At 38.4% G+C, this 23,294-nt stretch overlaps 2 protein-coding genes across 2 annotated transcripts in view; one reads left to right on the top strand and one right to left on the bottom strand.

Annotated features, from left to right (window-relative positions):
• The window catches only part of LRFN5 (leucine rich repeat and fibronectin type III domain containing 5), a 984,773-nt gene that overhangs the window by 110,466 nt on the left and 851,013 nt on the right, over positions 1 to 23,294 (top strand). The window lies entirely within an intron of this gene.
• The window catches only part of LOC145528563 (uncharacterized), a 150,037-nt gene that overhangs the window by 78,927 nt on the left and 47,816 nt on the right, over positions 1 to 23,294 (bottom strand). The window contains exon 5 of the mRNA XM_081547239.1: positions 255 to 599. The gene's annotated coding sequence lies outside the window, so the exon portion shown is untranslated. The remainder of the gene's footprint in view (positions 1 to 254; positions 600 to 23,294) is intronic.

The raw sequence follows: 23,294 nt of genomic DNA, 5'->3' as shown, positions 1-23,294 counted from the left end.
TAATTATTTTCATAAATATTTTTGAACCTTTGCAATTCACAGTTTTATAAACTATATAAAACCAAGCTACACATGCATCCATTCCGCTACCAGAAAGCAGGGAGATATGGGGATGTTCTGTATCACCCCACAGTCTGGTGCACCATATGTTGTTGGAGGTTTCAGTGGTAGGGAATGGCATAGTAATCCACTTATGGCAAGTCTCAATGAGAGAATAAATATGTAAGAGCTGAGATTCTAGAGTAAGGCCATACTTTCATCAGCAGAGACTTGTATGTCTTTTAAAATTCTTGGCATATCAAGGCCTTGGCAGAAAGAGAACATTTTGATCATGGAACACCAAGTGACCATGCACCTGGAACTTCTCATTATGATCTGGGTTTTGTTGGTCTCACCAAGTCACAAAGATAATACATATCCAGAGGCAAACCATCACAAGATGGGACTGATGTATCCAGGATTGAGTCTGAGCATGACCAAAAGGCATATGTAAAATGCAATAGCAGATGAGTAGACCAGATGCCCATGTCACCCACCAAAGTTGTATCAGTTCAATTTACTGTTTGTTCCATTCCAGTGGGAAGGTTCCATGTAACCAACTAAAGGAGGAAGAAAAAGCCCAAGATTAAATTTCAGATTTTTTAAAGTATAGTTGATTTACAATATTAGTTTTAGGTTTACAACATAGTGATTCAAATTTTTTATAGATTCAGTTCAGTCGCTCAGTCGTGTCTGACTCTTTGCGACCCCATGAATTGCAGCACGCCAGGCCTCTCTGTCCATCACCAACTCCTGGAATCTACCCAAACCCATGTCCATCAAGTCGGTGATGCCATCCAACCATCTCATCCTCTGTCGTCCCCTTCTCCTCCCGCCCCCAATCCTACCCAGCATTAGGGTCTTTTCCAATGAGTCAACTCTTTGCATGAGGTGGCCAAAGTATTGGAGTTTCAGCTTCAACATCAGTCCTTCCAATGAACACCCAGGATTGATCTCTTTTAGAATGGATTGATTGGATCTCCTTGCAGTCCAAGGGACTCTCAAGAGTCTTCTCCAACACCACAGTTCAAAAGCATCAATTCTGCGGCACTCAGCTTTCTTCACCATCCAACTCTCACATCCATACATGACCACTGGAAAAACCATAGCCTTGACTAGACAGACTTTTGTTGGCAAAGTAATGTCTCTGCTTTTAAATATGCTATCTAGGTTGGCCATAACCTTTTATAGATTATACTCCATTTAAAGTTATTATAAAATATTGGCTATATTCTCTTTTCTGTATAATATTTCCTTGTGGCTTATTGATTTTATACATAGTTGTTTGTACCTCTTACTCTCCTATTTCTATTTTGCTCCTCCTCACTTCCCTCTTGCCACTGGTAACCACTAGTTTGTTCTCTATATCTGTGAGTCTATTTTTATTATATGCATTTATTTGTTGAACATTTTAGATTCCACATATAAGTGATAGCATAGAGTAATTATCTTTCTCTGACTAATTTCATCAAGATAATATCCTCCAGGTACTTAGGTTGCTTCCCTATCTTGGGATACACAATAGTGTATATCATGCTGCTCTGAACATTGGGCTGCAGGTATCTTTGTTAATTAGTGTTTTCATTTCTTAAGATATATACAGAAGAATGGAATTGCTAGGTCATGTGGCCGTTTTAATTTTAGTTGTTTGAAGAGTCTCCATACTGTTTATCATCATGGCTGAACCAATTTAGATTCCCCAGCGATGTATAAGAGTTCTCTTTTCTTCACATCTTTGCCAACATTTCTTATTAATGATCTTTTTCATGATAGTCATTCTGCCAGGTATGAGGTGACATCTCACGGTGGTTTTTGTCTTCATTTCTCTGATAATTAGCTATGTAGAGCATCTTTTCATGAGTCTTTTTGCCATATACATTTCTTCTTTGGAAAAATGTCCATTCCAGTCTTCTGTCCATTTTTTAAATTGGATTGTGTGTTTTTTGTTTTTTGTTTTTTTTTAATTCAGTGGTATGAATTGTTGCTATGTTTTGTTAATCACCTATTGGTCATATAATTTGTGACATTTTTCTCCCATTCTGTAGGTTGTGTTTTCATTTTGACAATGGTTTCCTTTGCTGTGCAAAAGCTTTTAAGTTTAACAAGGTCCCTTTTGTTTACTTTTGCTTCTCTTTTCTTTGTCTAGCAGACAGATCAAAAAAAAAAAATGCTATGATTTATGCTAAAGAGTGTTCTGCCTGTATTTTCTTCTAGGTGTTTTCGGCTTCTGGTCTTACATTTAGGTCTTTAATCCATTTTGAAGGTTTTGTTTTTCTGGGTTTTTTTTATGGTATGAGCAAATGTAATTTCATTCTTTAACATGTAGGTGTCAAATTTTCCCAGCACTACTTGTTGAAGAAGCTGTCTTTTCCTCATTGTATATAGTTTTGTCTCCTTTGTCCTAGATTATTTGACCATAAGTGCATAGGTTTACGGAGAAGGCAATGGCACCCCACTCCAGTACTGTTGCCTGGAAAATCCCATGGACGGAGGTGCCTAGTAGGCTGCAGTCTATGGGGTCGCTAGGGGTCGGACACGACTGAGCGGCTTCACTTTCACTTTTCACTTTCATGCATTGGAGAAGGAAATGGCAGCCCACTCCAGTATTCTTGCCTGGAGAATCCCAGGGACGGGGGAGCCCGGTGGGCTGCCGTCTATGGGGTCGCACAGAGTCGGACACGACTGAAGCGACTTAGCAGCAGCAGCATAGGTTTAGTTCTAGGTTCTCCATTCTATTAAATTGATAAAGATATACATTTTTAAAACATATTTTATATTTTTCCTCAAAGTCTTACTTATTATTAAAATAAATTCCATAGTAATAATAGCCTCAGATTGTCTTCCTGAAAAAAAGTAACATAGGGTAATTTGGATAATAAGAATGAAATATTAGCTGTTACTATAAGTCAAATTTTTATGATTAACATTTCTGTATATTATATCATTTGGAGAAGGAAATGGCAACCCACTACAGTATTATTGCCTGGAGAATCCCGTGGATGGAGCAGCCTGGCGGGGTACTGTCCAAGGGGTCACAAGATTCAGACACAATTTAGTGACTAAACCACAACATATTATATTTATAATTCAGTTGCTCTGCTTTTGTTATTTCAGTGAAAATAAACACATGCCCTTTTAAGAACATAAATAATAAGACAAGTCTCGGTGGCACAGTGGCAAAGAATCTGCCTGCCACTGAGGGAGATGCAAGAGATGTGAGTTCGATCCCTGGGTTGAGAATATCCTCTGGAGTAGGAAATGGCAACCCACTCCAATATTCTTGCCTGGAAAATTCCATGAACAGAGGAGCCTGGCTGGCTACAGTCTGTGAGTGGGTTGCAAAGACTGATTACAGACACACAAGTGACTGAACTGGATTTTCTGGACTAAGTAAACCAATTTTGGGAGCCTGCAATATGTAAAAGATTTTTCCAAATCACATTTGAAAAAATTTTTCTAACATGTATGTTACCATTTTATTGCCTTAGCACTTGCTCATATATGTAATTCCTTCTAGATTCCATTGATCAATTTTCCTATTCTTCTACAAATACCACAATTTGTTTTTATTGTTGATTCTTAGTCTCCTCCTCCCCTCCCTTCTCTTCCCTTTACTCTGCTCCCCTACACCCCGGCTTCATTTTCCTCTTCCTATACTTTCTGACTTTTCTTTTGGAAAGGAAACAAAACAAAGTAACGTAGCAACTCACCATAAGATGTTTTCCTATAAATATCTTAATGGGACAAATATTATCAATTCCTCTACATTAAAAATAATATAGACTATAAGTTATTAGTTTGCTCTGGAATTAGATTGCCTGGATTTGAATTTCAACTTCGCCACTTGTTAGTTGCGTAAATCCTGCTTTACTACTCTTTCTATAGTGTTCATTTTATAATTTATAAAGTAGAAATTTTTATATTAATAGTAACCACCTCATAGGGTTGCTTTGAGATTAAATAATACGTTTAAAGACAGTACAATTCCCAACAGTGAAAAAGCTCTCAGTGAATCCTAGCTATTTAATTTAATGCTCTTGGATTCTTCCATTTCTTTAGTGTTAATAAACATATGTAGAAGTAGAAAAGGCCTGCTTGTCAAAGCGCTTGGTTGCTGGTGGACTGTTTATTATGGTATTGAAAATAGGCAGCAGTAATTTTTACTTGGTAATTCTCTTTTCCTGCTTCTTTCCTGAAATCCCATGATATTATGTCAAACTTCTTTCTGTGTTTTCTAAAGCAATTGAGGGTCTTATTTAAAGAATAACACATGAAAATAAGGCAACAAGGTCTTACATATTTGATTTTTCTTCAAGATGCCAAAACAAACAAATAGCAGTGATTTCTGAAGCAAATGGACTTTAGGACAGATGCTCATAACAGGAAGAAACACTGAGGTTTTTCAAATTACTAAAGATCTCTGGTGAGCAGATTCTCTTGCTTTTTTAAAAGCAGTGGAGGACTTTTAAGTTTCCACCTAGTGCTGTGAAGTGTCTGCTCTTTCTGTTTTTCTTGCAGACTTGTCTCTACAAAACCAGAAGAGACTCATTGCGTCATGTCCACACACTCCATATCACAGTATCATATTATCATATTTGTTCAATTGTAATGACTTATCTTTTATGTTCAGAGCTTTCCTCTCAGAGACTGCTGGCTTCTTTACAGTTTAGCTGCAATTGGGTCATATAATGACTCTTAAGGCAATGACAGTACAGGCGTGTGGTTCTAGCATAATGCCTTATAGATGAGACGGTAGTCAGGATGCTTGTCAACTTTTTTTATGAAAAGTATCAAGGCCAACCTTAGAGTCCAACAGCTAGAAACAGTGTAGTATAAAATGTTAAGGATGTAGTGTGACCGGGTTAGAATCTTAACTCTGCCATAGTCTAGTGGCTGAAATTTTCTGAGCATTGATTTTCTCATCATTATAAATAGACATAATGACAGTACTGTACTGATAACAATAAATGTACTTCTAAAACTCATTCTCAATAAGCATTAGTTATTGCTACTATCGTATGCATACCATTAGATGCAAATGTCAAGTTCTGATGCGTGTTTTTCCTGCCAGGTGGAGAAATATCCAAAGAGTAAAACTCTTGACCCTTCTAAATGTATTCACACAAATGCCTCCAGAGAAGGGGAGTGAGGTTACTAGTGCATTTCCGAGCGTGGCCAAACATGGATAACAATGCTCCCTCCTCCTTTTCTCTGGAGACCTTCAAGAAACAGATCTCCTACTCTGTTACCCTATTCTGTAAATGTTTTCCAGAGAAGGCCACTCTGAGGGAAGCCTACGATTTTTCACTTAATGACTAGACAAATTAGTCATTACTCGATTCATTAAATCTAATTTTTTGAGTCGTTCTTAAAACCTCAGTGTTGCCAAAGTGTCACCTAAGTCACTTACTCCAGTATCAGCTAATCTTTTCATTTTGAAATTGTCTAGAGGGGGAAAGAAAAACTTAGAATTTCAGTGTGATTTTAGCCTCCTCAAAGCGCTATGTCTCCTACTCTAGTGTACACTCTTAGGGGACCAAGTTTTAATTATCCTTGATTGCCAATTATCTTTGAATGTCAGCTAAATTTCCTGGTATGTAATATATTTTATGGTATATATATAACACTTTTCATAATAAGTTCCTATATCCAGGTCAGGATACAACCATTTAGCTTCGAGGCTGCCACTCTCACTTTTCATACAACCTAATGTGACCTGTCACTTGATTCCTTGCCATCAGAAAATAACAAGATACATTGAACTAACTATCTGGTTTCTCTTCAGCTCATTCCTAGAGACACTGCTTAGGATTCAATTTTTCTTTGAAGTTTGCCTGTGCAGTGGAGTCAGCAAATATTTATTGAGCATTATATGTCTCCTACACTGTAGTAAACCCTGGGTAAAAAAAAAAAAATTGATAAATATGACAATATATTTCTAGAAGAATGGAATAGACAAGCCCATTATAAACATATTTATGATTTAAACGAGTATGTATTTGTTATATGCTGATGTAACCTGAAGGAGAAAATGTTAAAGCCTTAGTGGTTCAAGTAAAACTGACAGAGGCTGAAAAACATTTAGAAAAAACATAATGTCATTTTTATTGTGAAGAGTGTTTTGAAGACAGAAGAGATGTTTGGATGAATAAAAACTGTCATTTTCAAGATGGGCAAGCAATTGTTAATGGCAGAATATAAACCAGATTAAATTTGGAGAGACTTCCTGAGATCTGTCATTTTTAAAATTCACTGCAACAATATTGAAGGGATAGGGTAATGACAGGAAAGATACAGAGCAAAAATAGAGTGCTCTGAGAAGCGAGCGGCAGATGACTAAGTGGAGGCTTGAACAAGTTTGAATGAAAAAGTGAGAGATTTGTTAGAGGGAAATGTTGGAAAAATATTTTTAGGATGGGAAAATTTGGATGTGTTTACTGACTGAGAGGGACAAAAAATTAGATAAGTATGTAGTAAATCATAGTATCCAAAGAGATGGCTGGCTTTTTCCCTAAGCTTTTGAGAGATGCTCTCCAAGCACTTGAAATGTCCTATCTTTATAGGATTGTCTTTGTTGACCAAGGGACATTATTAAGTCTAACAATGTAGTTTAAGATAGGACTTTAAGTCATGCATTCTCATTCTGACCTCCAGAGGTGTTGCAGACTGAGGTTGCCATTTATGCAGTTGACCATACAGCCCCAATAAAAATCTCTGGACATCAAGGTTCAGGTAGACTTCCCTGGTCAGCAGTGTTTCATGTGCCTTGTAACATACGGATGAGCCTCTTCTCCGCAGGCAGAGGACAACGGAAGCTTCATGGTTGACACTTTCCTGGGTTTGCCTTTTGTGCTTTCCTCCCTTGGCAGATTTTGATCATATCCTTTCCCAGTGATAATCCATAACTTTGAATATCACAGCTTTCAGTAAGTTCTATAACTCCTTCTAGTGAATTACCAACCCTGAGGGTAAGTTGGGAACCCTCCACCCCCAAACTTGCAGTTGGTACCAGGAGTAAGGGCAGTCTTGCAGACTCTCTGTGCTCCTTCTATCTTTGTAAAAGGATGTTGAAAGCTAATAAGAATGCATATACAGCCAATCAAGGTAGTGAAAAGAATGCAATAAGGATAAGAACTTTGGGGCAGACGTGTATTTGTCCAGATGCGGGGGCACCACAGTCTTGACACTTTGAGGGTAAGAGAACATGGCATGGGTGGTGTGGTGTAGAAAAACTTACTAAAAGGATGAAAAGTTCTTGTGATTCATGGTAGAGGAACCCATTGTTCTTCATGAATGAAAGAGAATTTGTCTTATAAGTGATTTTAAATAAAGGTTAAAATAAGGATACTGAAGAATGAAAAAACCTGCAAAAGAAACTAAGAGATGTTGTGGTCAGCCAAATGAGGTCAGAAACAACCAAAAAACTGTAAATCAAGCCAATCTTTAAATGTGAACATTTACCCACAGCACAGCTTTATTCTTCCTTTTCCGTTTCTGCATAGTCAGCTGTGAGCTTTATCAAGTTTTCTGCCACAGCAGGGCACCAAGTCAGCAGTGGGTAGACAGAAGGTACTCTGTGAGCAGAGTGCTTTTTGAGAGATGCTTCTTCAGGGAGAGAGAGAAGGATTTAGATAAGAAGAAACACTTGGGCCTTGTTTTCAGATAGTTCCAGTTAATATATGATACCACTCAAAGGGAAAAAGCTATTAATAATTTGTGCATCTGTGCTCAGTAGCTTCAGTCATGTCTGACCCTTTATAACCCCATGGACCATAAACTGCCAGGCTCCTTTGTCCATGGGATTTTCCAGGCAAGAATACTGGAGCGGGTTGTCAAGTCCTCCTCCAGGAGATCTTCCCAACCCAGAGATCAAACCCATGTCTCCTGTGTCTCTTGTGTTGCAGGGGGACTCTTTACCACTGAACCGCTGGGGAAGACCCATATGATACCACTGGAAGAGAAAAAGCTAGATAATTGATTCTATCAAAAAAACTAGTTAATTGATTGCCTATTAATAGGCAATAATGTGACTACTACACAGTGTACAAGAAGGAGAGTGTCTGGACCTGGTGGATTTTCTGGTACTAATCTGTCCAAAATTAAAGTGAAAACTATAACAAGCCAAAATAAAAATACCCACTAATGACAGCCTCCTTAGGAGTGCATATTTTCACCTTTCTACTAAATAAATAGCTATGTCCAGTTTAGGTTCTGGATAAGGGCAAAGCAAACATTGAGTTGAAACTGGGAAAAGGAAGTTATGACTCCTAACTCCAGCCACATAAACAGTTTCAGGCTGAGGACGATAGTAACTATGCATATTTTTCTTCCTTGCTTTGATGTTTAACTACATTAAATATCTTTTCCTTCCATTTCCCACTATCTGATAATAGATATAAATTGTGTAAATAAAATTCAACTCTATAATTCAGCGTTTAAGTTTCAGTATATAAACTGTTGTTACTAGGCAGAGAGAGAAAAATGTTACCCCTTTTAGGGAAAATGTCAGCACATGTGTGATTGTACAAAGAGCAAATACATCACATCAGGCAGGCACAGTGCTGTTATCCTCTTCATTCAGAAGTGAACTGTGTGTCAACAGGTCGCCTATAAATACCGATTTGAAATGGTGTAGACCGCTGGGTTGTCTGTCATCAATTTATTCCCTTTTCTGGTCTTGTTTGCCTCACAGAAAATAACACAGAGCTTAATTTTGCAAAATCCCCATTCACATATGGTTTCAGGTTAGAGTTTGACATTGCACGACATTCACGAGTGATTTACAAGGGAAAGACAAATCTATTCCTCAGGGACAGTTGAATTGCAGTGAACTTCCTGGCAGGCTTTTGAGAAGAGACAGCTGCTACGGACTGAGGTAGATGGTGAGAGCTTAGCAAAGATCTTTAAAAATTACACTTATCTTATTTTGAGTTCTTGAGAGCCATACTCTTCAGGATTTGAGGTGGAGATATTCATTAGAAGCTTCTATATTCATCACTCCTCAGCTATTGCCAATTGGGTGAACCTATAATTCCCAAATTAATGTCTTTATTTCTGGAATACATGTCCTTGCTTTTATTTTCCTAACCAAACCCTGACTGAAACAGCAGATAATTTCATTATGTAGATGTGGAAATGTGCTAGATTCTTATTTAGTGGGTTTTTATATGAATTGAATCATGTGAAATTTGTCCCAGGGTTTAGGAAATTAAATTTATTTGAGATTACTTAAAAATATTTATGTTGGTCATTTGTCATTCACTTGGCTTAATATTGAATTTTCTTGTGATGGCACAGAATTATTGGCAAGCTGGTTGCCTTTATGAGTGTTAAAATAAGCAAATTTCAAGAAAAATGCAGAAAAAATCCAGAAAAATAAGGTAGTGTTTATATAACATATAAACATATGAGGCATATATATTTAATATATAATATCCTTTCAAAGTATAAAAATAATGACTTTTAGGAGAATGGATTCTTTAAAGCTGGAAAGTTGCTATGGTTGTTTTTAAAGTGGTTGAAATTTCTGTGCTTTAAAGATCAGCACTTCTCACTTCTGTGTCCTGAGTGAAATATAGGCAGGGCCAACATTTCTCAGGGATACTCAAACAGTACCTCATTCTCTTCCAACTTGTCTACAGTTCGCACAGATTGAGGAAGCAAGATAGGTGCTTGCTCTGCAAGCCTCGATATAACTTGTTCTCCCTCCTCTCATGAATTCTGGAATGTTCTGATGTTAAGTGTTTTGTTAGATTTGGGATGAGCAGTATAAAGACCCTTCATGTTGTTAATATTAGCTGTGTGCTTCTTCTCAATGTGTACTTGAAAATCCTGTACTGGGATATGTCTGCTACTAGCCTAGTTATTAGGGAAGTAGGACATTTTAAGAAATTGAATAGCAAGTTAATTTTTAAGTGGAAAAAATTAGAATTTATAGCCATGGTGGCTCAGACAGTAAAGAATCTCCTGCAATGCCAGAGACATGGGTTTGATCCCTAGGTCAGGAAGAGCCCCTGGAGAAGGAAATGGCAACCCACTCCATTATTCTTGCCTGAACAGAGGAGCCTGGTGGGCTGCAGTCCATGGAGTGATGAAGAGTCAGAAACTACTGAGCAACTACCCCATTTTCATAGTATAGATAAACTTTTTGATTTTGCTTTCCTATATCTTTAGAAAAAAATATTACTAGGAGCAATCTTAATAGTAATTAATATCAATATGGTTAAATGGAATAAAGATGCATGATATAAAATACTATTTAGAAGCCAAGCATAAGGAAAGGATTCATTTGAACCAATATGGCAAAACCATAAAGAAACACTTCTAAATTTAAAAAGTTATTAGGATACATTAAGTACAATATCCTACATCTTTAAAATCATATAACACAATGATTTATAAATATGTGTGTCTAGGAGTATGTGTGCATAAATCTATAGAAAAAGAATGGAAGCATACAGACCATAATATTAATAGTTGTATTCCCTGAAGCTATGGAATGAGATATATATTTGCATAGGGGAAGTTATATTACCTGTAATGGAGATATTTTTGAAACAGAAAATATGAATATGATATAGCTGCAAAAATAAGTATACTTTTTAATTAAAAGAAAGAGACACCATCATGAAATTAAGCAAACTCTTAACAATCAACATCTCCAACTACAGAAATTCAGTTCAGTTCAGTCGCTCAGTCGTGTCTTACTTTTTGCGACCTCATGGACTGCAGCACGCCAGGCTTCCTTGTCCATCACCAACTCCCGGAGCTTACTCAAACTCAAGTCCATTGAATTGGTGATGCCATTCAACCATCTCATCCTCTGTCATCACCTGCTCCTCCTGCATTCAATCTTTCTCAGCATCAGTGTCTTTTCAAATGAGTCAGCTCTTCACATCAGGTGGCCAAAGTATTGGAGTTTCAGATTCAGCATCAGTCCTTCCAATGAACACCCAGGACTGATCTCCTTTAGGATGGACTGGTTGGATCTCTTTGCAGTCCAAGGGACTCTCAAGAGTCTTCTCCAACACCACAGTTCAAAAGCATCAATTCTTTGGTGCTCAGCTTTCTTTATAATCCAACTCTCACATCCATACATGACTACTGGAAGAACCACAGTTTTGACTAGATGGACTTTTGTTGTCAAAGTAATGTCTCTGCTTTTTAATATGCTCTCTAGGTTGGTCATAACTTTTCTTCCAAGGAGCAAGTGTCTTTCAATTTCATGTCTGCAATCACCATCTGTAGTGATTTTAGAGTAAAAAAAAATAAAGTCAGCCACTGTTTCCCCATGTATCTGCCATGAAGTGATGGGACTGGATGCCATGATTTTAGTTTTCTGAATGTTGAGCTTTAAGCCAACTTTGTCACTCTCCTCTTTCACTTTCATTAAGAGGCTCCTTAAGTCTTCTTCATTTTCTGCCATAAGGGTGGTGTCATCTGCATATCTGAGGTTATTAATATTTCTCCCGGCAATCTTGATTCCAGCTTGTGCTTCCTCCAGCCCAGCGTTTCTCATGATGTACTCCCCATATAAGTTAAATAAGCAGGGTGACAATATATAGCCTTGCAGTACTCCTTTTCGTATTTGGAACCAGTCTGTTCCATGTCCAGTTCTAAGTGTTGCTTCCTGACCTGCATACAGGTTTCTCAAGAGGCAGGTCAGATGGTCTGGTATTCCCATCTCTTTCTGAATTTTCCACAGTTTATTGTGATCCATACAGTCAAAGGCTTTGGCATAGTCAATAAAGCAGAAACAGATGTTTTTCTGGAGCTCTCTTGCTTTTTCGATGATCCAGCGGATATTGACAATTTGATCTCTGGTTCCTCTGCCTTTTCTAAAACCACCTGGAACATCTGGAATTTCATGGTTCATGTATTGCTGAAGCCTGGCTTGGAGAATTTTAAGCATTATTTTACTAGCGTATGAGATGAGTGCAATTGTGCAGTAGTTTGAGCATTCTTTGGCATTGCCTTTCTTTGGGATTGAAATGAAAACTGACTTTCTCCAGTCCTGTGAACACTGCTGAGTTTTCCATATTTGTTGGCATATTGAGTGCAGTACTTTCACAGCGTCATCTTTCAGGATTTGAAATAGCTCAACTGGAATTCCATCACCTCCACTAGCTTTGTTCGTAGTGATGCTTTCTAAGGCCAACTTGACTTCACATTCCAGGATGTCTGGCTCTAGGTGAGTGATCACACCATCGTGATTATCTGGGTTGTGAAGATCTTTTTTGTACAGTTCTTCTGTATATTCTTGCCATCTCTTCTTAATATCTTCTGCTTCAGTTAGGTCCCCACCATTTCTGTCCTTTATTGAGCCCATCTTTGCATGAAATGTTCCCTTGGTATCTCTAATTTTCTTGAAGAGATCTCTAGTCTTTCCCATTCTATTGTTTTCCTCTATTTCTTTGTGTTGATTGCTGAGAAGGCTTTCTTATCTCTCCTTGCTATTCTTTGGAACTCTTCATTCCAATGGGTTATCTTTCTTTTTCTCCTTTGCTTTTTGCTTCCCATCTTTTCACAGCTATTTGTAAGGCCTCCTCAGACAGCCATTTTGCTTTTTTGCATTTCTTTTTCATGGGGATGGTCTTGATCTCTGTCTCCTGTACAATGTCACGAACCTCCATCCATAGTTCATCAGGCACTCTGTCTGTCAGATCTAGTCCTTTTAATCTGTTTCTCACTTCTACTGTATAGTCATAAGGGATTTGATTTAGGTCATACCTGAATGGTCTAGTGGTTTTCTCCACTTTCTTTAATTTAAGTCTGAATTTGCCAATTAGGGGTTCATGATCTGAGCCACAATCAGCTCCCGGTCTTGTTTTTGCTGACTCTATAGAGCTTCTCCATCTTTGGCTGCAAAGAATATAATCAATCTGATTTCGGTGACCATCTGGTGATGTCCATGTGTAGAGCCTTCTTGTGTTGTTGGAAGAGGGTGTTTGCTATGACCATTGCATTCTCTTGGCAGAACTCTATTAGCCTTTGCCCTGCTTCATTCTGTACTCCATAGTCAAATTTGCGTGTTACTCCAGCTATCTCTTGACTTCCTACTTTTGCATTCTAGTCTCTTATGATGAAAAGGACATCTTTTTTGGGTGTTAGTTCTAGAAGGTGTTGTAGGTCTTCATAGAACCATTCAAATTCAGCTTCCTCGGCATTACCAGTCAGGGCATAGACTTGAATTACCGTGATATTGAACGGTTTGCCTTGGAAACGAACAGAGATCATTCTGTCGTTTTTGAGATTATATCCAAGTACTGCATTTCAGACTTTTTTGTTGACCACGATGGCTACTCCATTTCTTCTAAGGGATTCCTGCCCACAGTAGTAGATATAATGGTCATCTGAGTTAAATTCACCCGTTCCAGTCCAACTTAGTTCACTGATTCCTAGAATGTCCATGTTCACTCTTGTCATCTCCTGTTTGACCACTTCCAATTTGCCCTGATTCATGGACCTAACAGTCCAGGTTCCAAATCTCCACTGATCTCCAGTAACATGTTGGACACCTTCTGACCTGAAGGCTCATCTTCCAGTGTCAGATTTTTTGCCTTTTCATATTGTTCATGGAATTCCTGGGACAACCATTTCCTCCTCTAGTGGACCATGTTTTATCAGAACTCTTCATTATGACCCATCTGTCTCGGGTGGCCCCGCACGGCATAGCTCATAGCTTCATTGAATTATACAAGCCCGTTTGCGACAACAAGACTGTGATCACAGTGAAAGCTTGCACCCCTATTTGAGAGTCAAACCCATGGTCTTTTAACAGATCACACACCTGGCTTCAGGATTTAGTGAAGCTCACATTCTTAATGTTTCATTGCAGAAATAATTCAGTGAGAGACAAAGTGATGGTCAAGAATGAGGTTTTTTTAGAGAGAACCACTCCACACTCCACAGAGCATGGGCTATGTCAGAAGGCAAGAGTGGCCCCAGGGTATGGGGTTGTCAGATTTTATATGGGTGGGTAATTTCTTAAAGAGTGGAAGGAGTATTCCAGCTCTTTAGGGGAAGCTGTGGAGATTTCCATGAATTGGGCCACCACCCACTTTTTTACCTATATGGTCGGCCTTGGAACTCTCATGGTACCTATGCATATGTCATTTAGCTTGCTGTTGTGTTACAGTGAGTGTATGAAAAAGTGAAAGTGTTAGCCCTTTCACCAAGCTTTTCATAGCCCTCCAGGCTCTTCTGTCCATGGAATTTTCCAGGCAAGTATACTGGAGTGGATAGCCATTCCCTTCTCCAGGGGATCTTCTTGAGCCAGGGATCTGCACTGCAGGCAGATCCTGTATTGCAGGCCGATTCTTTACCATCTGAGCCACCAGGGAAGCCCACAACGAGTGTATCCTGAGGTTCAAAGCCTGGTGGAAGTTAACTTGTCTGCCGTCTTGGGATCTGTTTTGTTCTAATCAGTTTATGTTGTGTACTCGGGCAACATCGTTCTTTTAAAGGTTGTGCTCTGCCCCATTCCTTCTTGTTCCCTCCATCAATATCACATATACTTTTAGAGATTACCTGAAGTTTTCTTTGTGTGGTCAATGTATTACACAGACACACACACACACACACACACACATCTCCTATTATTTATCATTTGTAATTTAGCATTCACATTTTGAATTGAAAATATTTAATCACTAAGTTTGACAGATCTGTTTGTTCTTTCAATGGGTTGATTTTATGTTTTTTTTGTTGTTGTTCAAAGAGCAAATTTCTTACCTATTCCAAGGTTTGAATACATCAGGTGCCTTTCTGATACAGACTGATGTTCTTAAAAATAGACCTTTAATAAGAATTCTGGTTTCAGTTCTGTTATGTCAAGAGCTTGGAAATGGTCATTCCAGTCAATAACATTTTAATTTCCTAAAGTAAGGAAAACCTGAACAGACTCAAAAGTAATGGCTTTTCTTGGATCCATTAAACAATTGAGAATGTAGAACAAACTGTCACCTTGAAGTTTGGGGAGACAAGTATATCCAGGGAGTCACAACTGAGGTCAGTTTATCTAGAACAGAAGCTGCTGGAGTCATAATCTGGAGGAATACTTAAGTGATAATCACAAATTGCTAGAGGTTGAATGTGGACTGTCTTAATCATGAGAAACTCCCAAAGGAATGAAGTCTTTAGGGGTCCCTAACACATTTGTGAGTTCTCCCAGTGAAGAGTCAAAATACATTATTGATTCTGGCAGAAGGAGGGGAAAAGTAATCTGTTTCAAGAATATGATCTGTTGTCTACAAGAACCATTGTAAATATTAAGAGAAAGGGATACAGAAAGAGAAAGTATAGTAACATTTTTTAAAGCCTTAAATAAACAAAATGTTGTTGCAGAGATAAATTAGACAAAATCAAACAGGATAAAATAGCTACATTCGAAGATTATCTCCAAGCAGAAGTTTCTTATAAAGCATTAATAGTTTTATTTAAATCTGCAGAATATAAAATAATAAATTTAAATTACTATGTGATCATGCCCTATATTTGCTTATCCCATAACTACTTGGCTCCAATGGACTAGTAATTCCTACAAATTTTCAGAAAAAGTAACTACTTGAAGATCATAATATAAATATCAGTTGTACCAAATCTTAAGTGAATTAATGCTTTCCTATTCATTAGATATTTAAAATACATTCACATAAACAGTGTGATTGTAACATAATTGTGTCATAGCATAATAATAGTATGAAGCTTGGCTTGTATAATAATTTATTTTACCCATGTACATGACAACAGGTAAGACATCCCACTTGTTCCTCTCTTCAGGCACATGGGATTTTGATTATGACCCTAAAGTCACAAAAATAATTTTCTATCTCATAATGTGTAATTCATTTGTAAAATGCTAATATAATATGTTGGGTTTTGCCACTGTTGCTAAGTTTATTCAAAAGAGTTATCAAATTATAATTAAATGAACTGAGATCTGCTTGCCCTGTGTAAATATTGTAATTGGTTCATAAATATGTAAAGCCATTTGTGTTGTCCCAGGTAATGTTGAAATAAGTGTTACTGTCTCCATGGCCATCTTATACATAAAATATTTTATCTCCCAGTAATATAGTTTGAAAAGAAATTCAAAGTTTAAGTAGAACTTTCCTAAAAAGTAAAGACTAGGAAAATACTAGAATCATGTTTCACATATGGATGAAAATTGCCAAAGACTTTGATGGATTATTCTATAGGACTGTTCTCCTTTACCACCATAGTTGATGGGAGATGCTGTCAGACTTCCCATTCCATGAAATGGCTACAACCCTACCCTATTAGAAACACCCATGAGACATGGCAAGTTGTACCAACTCTGTCAATTCCATTTCTTTACAATTTAAAAAATTTATCTTCACGGAGAGAGTTGATTGGTCTTTAGAGACATATAACGTGTATTTTTCATCTTAGGAGTAGACTACATAAGACCTCACATTAACTATAAAATTATAGTTCACTTTTTACACTTTCTCCTTTTTTCATCTTGATTTTTATCAGGTTTACTGCTAAAATGTTGCATTGTCATCATTTGTCTTTCATTTCTATATGTTCTAAATGTTCTTTAATGAGCAGATTAACTTTCAGTTTTAAAAGATTCAAGAATAGAAGGTTTTATTTTTTGCCATCTATTGGCTTCCCTGATAGCTCAGCTGGTAAAGAATCTGCCTGCAGTGCAGGAGACCTGGATTTGATCCCTGGGTTGGGAAGATCCTCTGGAGAAGGGAAAATGTATCCACTCCAGTATTTTGGCAGGAGAATTCCATGGACTATATAGTCCATGGGGTTGCAAAGAGTTGGACACGACTGAGCAACTTTCACTTTCATTTTCTGTTCTCTTGGTTCAGATTTAAGAGAACAAAGTGACAGATGGCTGTATATTTTCTTCTTTATTGGAGTCGCTAAAGATTTAACCATAATAGTTAACCCCTTTAAAAACTGTTAAAGCCATTGTACTTTCAGCAAGCCTGCTCATTCACGACTCTCCCTCTATTTTTATTTAATATTTCAATTCAGTTCAGTTCAGTCGCTCAGTCATGTCCGACTCTTTGCGACCCCATAAATTGCAGCATGCCAGGCCTCTCTGTCCATCACCAACTCCCGGAGTCTACCTAAACCCATGTCCATCGAGTCAGTGATGCCATCCAACCATCTCATCCTCTGTCATCCCCTTCTCCTCCTGCCCCCAATCCTACCCAACATTAGGGTCTTTTCCAATGAGTCAACTCTTTGCATGAGGTGGCCAAAGTATTGGAGTTTCAGCTTCAACATCAGTCCTTCCAATGAACACCCAGGATTGATCTCCTTTAGGATGGATTGATTGGATCTCCTTGCTGTCCAAGGGACTCTCAAGAGTCTTCTCCAACACCACAGTTCAAAAGCATCAATTCTTCGGTGCTCAGCTTTCTTCACCGTCCAACTCTCACATCCATACATGACCACTGGAAAAACCATAGCCTTGGCTAGACGGGCTTTTGTTGGCAAAGTAATGTCTCTCCTTTTAAATAGCCCAACAGAGTAGTAATTCTGCTGATTTATTTATTCTGTTGATAAGTGATTTCAAAAAATAATGAATTGTGTCCTCATTAAATTGTTTGACAAAGAGTATAAAGTAAAAAGGGGGTGAACAAATAAATATGTTAAATTCAGTCATTAACTAGATGAGGTAACAGGCACTTTTTTTGGGGATTGAAGATTAGTGTTCCTTTAAGATCGTATCTTGGCAATTTAGAATAAGCACATTTCACTAGGAAACTTCTGGCATTAATACAGCATCTATAAAATATTCATTCATTTGCAGATTTCATTTATGTCAAATCTTGTTAGAACAGTTAATTTTACATTTAAGTTAAGTTATTCTCAAAGGAAGCTCTTAACAATTGGATATTAGCATTTTTGAATGAGTCAGCATTTTTCATGTAACAAGATTCCTGTCTTGTTATATTTGGATAATTTAATCATTGCACAGTATGGCATAGATCTAAGAATGCCATTTTCTTGGGTTAAATATCAAAATTATATGTATAATAAGGTAGTCAATTATAAGAGAATATATTTTGCTAGAAAATAAACAGGAATGAAATATGACGTTAATTCATTGTCTTATACTCAAAATGTTAAATCACTCATAGGAAATAAGAATTCTGTCATCTGGGCATATATGTGAATAGCTGCTGCTGCTGCTAAGTCACTTCAGTCGTGCCAGATTCTGTGCGACCCCAAGGACAGCAGCCCACCAGGCTCCTCTGTTCATCCTTGCCGGAATTCTCCAGGCAAGAATACTGGAGTGGGTTGCCATTTCCTTCTCCAAGGTGAATGTATGTGTTCTTAATACTTCATTGGCTGTAGTTACATTTTACAGACAGTTACTGTAGATTGTGTGGTGGGTGCTGTGCAATGCTACATCGCTTCATTCGTGTCCGACTCTTTGTGACCCTGTTAGCTGTAGCACATCAGGCTCTTCTGTCCATGGGATTTTCCAGGCAAGAATACTGGAGTGGATTGCTATGCCCACCTCCAGAATATCTCCCCAACCCAGGGATTGAACCCACGTCTCCTGCATTGCAAGCGGATTCTTTCCCGCTGAGCCACCGGGAAGTCCCTATTGTTAATTAGTGTAATAATTTGCCACACAAGATTATTTTGCCATTAAATTTAATGGTTTCTTAAAAAAAAAAGAGAGAATGATGCTAGTAACTAGGTTAATACTCAAGATTTTTAGCAAATGGCACTCTGAGTCTGTCTTCTACCTCTTCCATTAGTAGCTCCAAACATAAGCCTCTTCTCAGATGCTTATCTGATATTAGAGTGGGAGTTTGGTCCTGAGAAAGATAGCCTTAACCTTTCCAGCAGCTTAATTGAATTTTAGCCAGACTTCTTCTTGCCTCTAGACCCTGCCCTTCCTCTCACCAGGGCTCTTCAGAATCCAGACAGCCTACGCTCACAGGTCCCTTCTCTCCCTTTTCTTAGAGTATTTACTTAGAAAACTTGTAAGTATAAATCTCCTCTCTGTATATTTATTTATTTAAATGTATAACTAATTTTAAAAATTTCTTCTCAGCTTTAAAACCCAGGACCTGGGACTTTCTCAGTGGCCTGGTAGTCATTCTTTTTTTTTTATAAATTTATTTATTTTAGTTGGGGGCTAATTACTTTACAATATTGTAATAGTTTTTGCCATACATTGACACGAATCAGCCATGGGTTTACATGTGTTCCCCTTCCTGGACCCCCCACCCACCTCCCTCCCCATCCCATCCCTCTGGATCATCCCATTGCCCCGGCCCTGAGCCCTTGTCTCATTCATCGAACATGGAATGGTGTTCTGTTTCACATATGATAATATACATGTTTCAATGCTATTCTCCCAGAACGTCCCACCCTCACCTTCTCCCTCAGAGTCCATAAAATTGTTCCATGCATCTGTGTCTCTTATTCTGTCTCGCATATAGGGTTATCGTTACCATCTTTCAAATTCCATATATATGCATTAGTATACTGTATTGTTGTTTTTCTTTCTGGCTTACTTCACTCTGTATAATGGGCTCCAGTTTCATCCATCTCAGTAGAACCGATTCACATTCTTTTGCAATGAGTCATCAAAGATAGTGTCTTTATCTCCCATCCTCCAGGCCTCCCAGTGGGTGCTAGTGGTAAACAACCCACCTGCCACTGTAGGAGACTTAATAAGAGATTGAGTTCGATCCCTGGGTCGAGAAGATCACCTGGAGGAAGGCACAGCAGCTCACTCCTTTATTCTTTGGGAAATATTCATAGGGAATCCCATGAACTGAGGAGCCTGGTCGGTTTCAAAGATTTGGACACAAATGAAGCGACTTAGCACGCATCTCCTATCCTCAGTGAGGGTCTCCACTTAGGTGGGCACCTTGCTCCAGCTTGTAAAACTACATCCTGTCAAACAGAGGTGAGAAAGCTTACTTTTCCTTTGGGTAAAGCCAATGAAAAGCAGATGGCTTAGCAGCTCCACCCCAGCTTTTATAAACTCTTCTACCTTTTGTCTCAGTGAAGTTGAGTTTCAGACAGTGTTGTGGTTTCTGTCCCTATTGAATAATTTCTTCCTACTTATCTCTGGTATGATTCTTGTTTTGGCCATCACAAATAACTGATTTCCTTGGAAACACACGTGACAAGACTTGTAGATTGGGTATGCCAAGGCAGTCTCGTCCCTGAGTGTTGGAGGGCACAGTCATTAGAGAAGAATGACGTTTACTGCAGGAGATTTCAGCCACAGACTGGAGGCCTTTTTCTCAGTTGGCTCATGGTGCAGAGAGACTGATTTCCTTTCTCCACTTTCAGAACTGAAGATACTTAGTGAAAGGGAAGTTGCTCAGTTGTGTCCCATACTTCGAATGAATAATAATAAAAACCTAAGGTGTAATGTATAAATGAATACGGGAATGATTAAACAAACCTGCAAGTAAATAGCTGCCCTCTCACGGGGCTCTGCATCACAAAAGAGGGGCACTAGACAGGGAGAGAACCCACATGATCCACAAAGAAGAGCTGCAGCAGGGAAGCAGATGGCAACAGGATTTTTCAGGAAAGCAATTTAATCAGTAAATTGATGCTACCTTAAGTACTGAGTACCTTTAAATTTATTCTTGAGGGTTTTTAAAAAATAATGTTATTTATTTTTGGCTGTACTGGGTCTTCTCTGCTGCGTGGGCTTTTCTTAGTGGCAGCAAGTGGGGGCCGCTCTCTAGTTGCGGTGCTCAGTCTTCTCGTTTAAGTGGCTTCTCTTGTTGCAAGCACGGGCTCTAGGGCACTTGGGCTTCAGTAGATACATCTCCCAGGCTCTAGAGCACAGGCTCCATAGTTGTGGTGCACACGCTTAGCTGCCCCATGGCATGTGACATCTTCCTGGATCAGGGATCAAACCCATATCTCCTGCATTGGGAGGCAGATTCGTTACCACAGAGCCACCAGGGAAGCCCTTATTCTTGAGTTTTAAGAGTTTATATATATATGTGTGTGTGTGTGTGTGTGTGTGTATGTGTATTGGATAACAATCCTTTTCAGATGTGTCTTTTCATATATTTTCTTCCAGTCTATGACTTGTCTTCTTCTTCTTTGACGTTGCCTTTCACAAAGCAGAAATTTTTACTTTTGATAAAGTCTAGCTTATCAGTGATTTCTTTCATTGAGCAGACCTTTGGCATTATATCTAAAAAAGGCATATCATATCCAAGGTCATCTAGTTTTTCTCCTATGTTTTCTTCTAGGATTTTTTATAGGTTTGCATTTTACATTGAGGTCTTTGATCCATTTTAAATTAATTCTGAGGAAGTGTATCTACATTCATTTTATTTTTTCCCCGTATGTGAATGTCTAGTTCTTCCAGCACCATTTGTTGAAAAGACTATCTTTGCTCTATTGCAGGGGTCCCTAACCCCAAGGCCATGGACCAGTACCAGTCTATGGCCTGTTAGGAACCGGGGCCATATAGCAGGGGGTGAGTGGCAGTGAGCTAGTGAATGAAGTACCATCTATATTTATAGCTGTTCCCCATCACGGGCATTACTATCTGAGCTCCATCTCCTGTCAGACGAGCAAAGGCATTAGATTTTCATAGGAGCAAGAACACTATTTTGCTTGAATCATCCCCAAGCCATTCTCTTCCCCTACCTCATCCATGAAAAAATTGTCTTACATGAAACTGGTGTCAAAAAGATTTGAGGCTGTTGCTCTATTGTATTGCTTTTGCTGCTTTGTCGAAGGTTAGTTGACTGATATTTATAGTGAAGTATTTATGGGCTCTCTATTCTGTTGCATTAGTCTATTAAATATTTTTTGCCAATACTGCACTCTTTTCATTTTTTATTTGTTTATTTTTAATTGGAGGATAATTACTTTACAGTGTTGTGTTGGTTTCTGCCATACAACATGAACCAGCCATAAATGTACGTATGTTCCCTCCCTCTTGAGCCTACCTCCCACCCTCCAACCCACTCCACCCCTCTAGACTGTGACAGAGCATTAGGTTGAGTTTCCTGACTACCCTGTATTGGTTACTGCAGCTTCATAGTCAGCCTAGAAATTGGGGGTTTCTGTTTTCCAACTTTGTTCTTCTCCTTCAATATTGACTGTTCAGGGCCTTTCATCATGCCATATACACATTAGAACCAGTTTGCTGATACCATAACGTACTTGCTGGGATTTTGATTGGGACTGCACATAATTTACAGAGTTGGGAAGAACTGACATTTTGACAACACTGAGTCTTCTTATGCATGAACATAGAATCTCTCTGTATTTATTTAGCTCTTTACTTTCATTCATCAGAGTTTTGTGGTTTTATTCTTGAAAATCTTACTAGATTTTGACAGATACATACATAAGTAATTCATTTTTGGGGTGCTATGTATATGGCTTCGTGTTTTTAACTTCAGATTTCCTCTTCATTGTTGGTAGAAGAGAAATTGACTTTTTCATAGTAATTAATTGACTTAAATATTAAATTAATTGACTTTTGCATATTAGTTAACTACACAGAAGAATATACAAAAAAGACCATAATGACCCAGATAACCACAATGCTGTGATCACTCACCTAGAGCCAGATATGTTGGAGTGGGAAGTCAAGTGGACCTTAGGAAGCATCACTATGAACAAAGCTAGTGGAGGTGATGGAATTCCAGTTGAGCTATTTCAAATCCTAAAAGATGATGCTGTGAAAGTGCTGCACTTGATATGCCAGCACATTTGGAAAACTCAGCAGTGGCCACAGGGCTGGAAAAGGTCAGGTTTCATTCCAATCCCAAAGAAAGACAATGCCAAAGAATGCTCAAACTACCACACAATTGCACTCATCTCACACGCTAGCAAAATAATACAAGAGAGGCTTCAACAGTATGTGAACTGAGAACTTCCAGATGTTCAAGCTTGATTTAGAAAAGACAGGGGAAGCAGAGATCAAATTGCCAACATCCATTGGATCACAGAAAAAGCAAGAGAGTTCCAGAAAAACATCTATATCTGCTTTACTGACTATGCTAAAGGCTTTGTGTGGATCACAACAAACTGTGGAAAATTCTTCAAGAGATGGGAATACCAGACCACCTTACCTGCCTCCTGAGAAATCTGTATGCAGGTCAAGAAGCAACAGTTAAAACTGAACACGGAACTCTGGACTGGTTCCAAATTGGGAAATGAGTACACCAAGGGTGTATATTGTCACCCTCTTTATTTAACTTATATGCAGAGTACATCATGCAAATGAAGCACAAGCGGATATC

The sequence above is a fragment of the Giraffa tippelskirchi genome, chromosome 12 (assembly GCF_054371585.1).
Source record: "Giraffa tippelskirchi isolate mGirTip1 chromosome 12, T2T-mGirTip1v1.2.pri, whole genome shotgun sequence".
Classification (NCBI taxonomy): Eukaryota; Metazoa; Chordata; class Mammalia; order Artiodactyla; family Giraffidae; genus Giraffa; species Giraffa tippelskirchi.
This window is presented reverse-complemented; position numbering and strand designations above follow the sequence as displayed.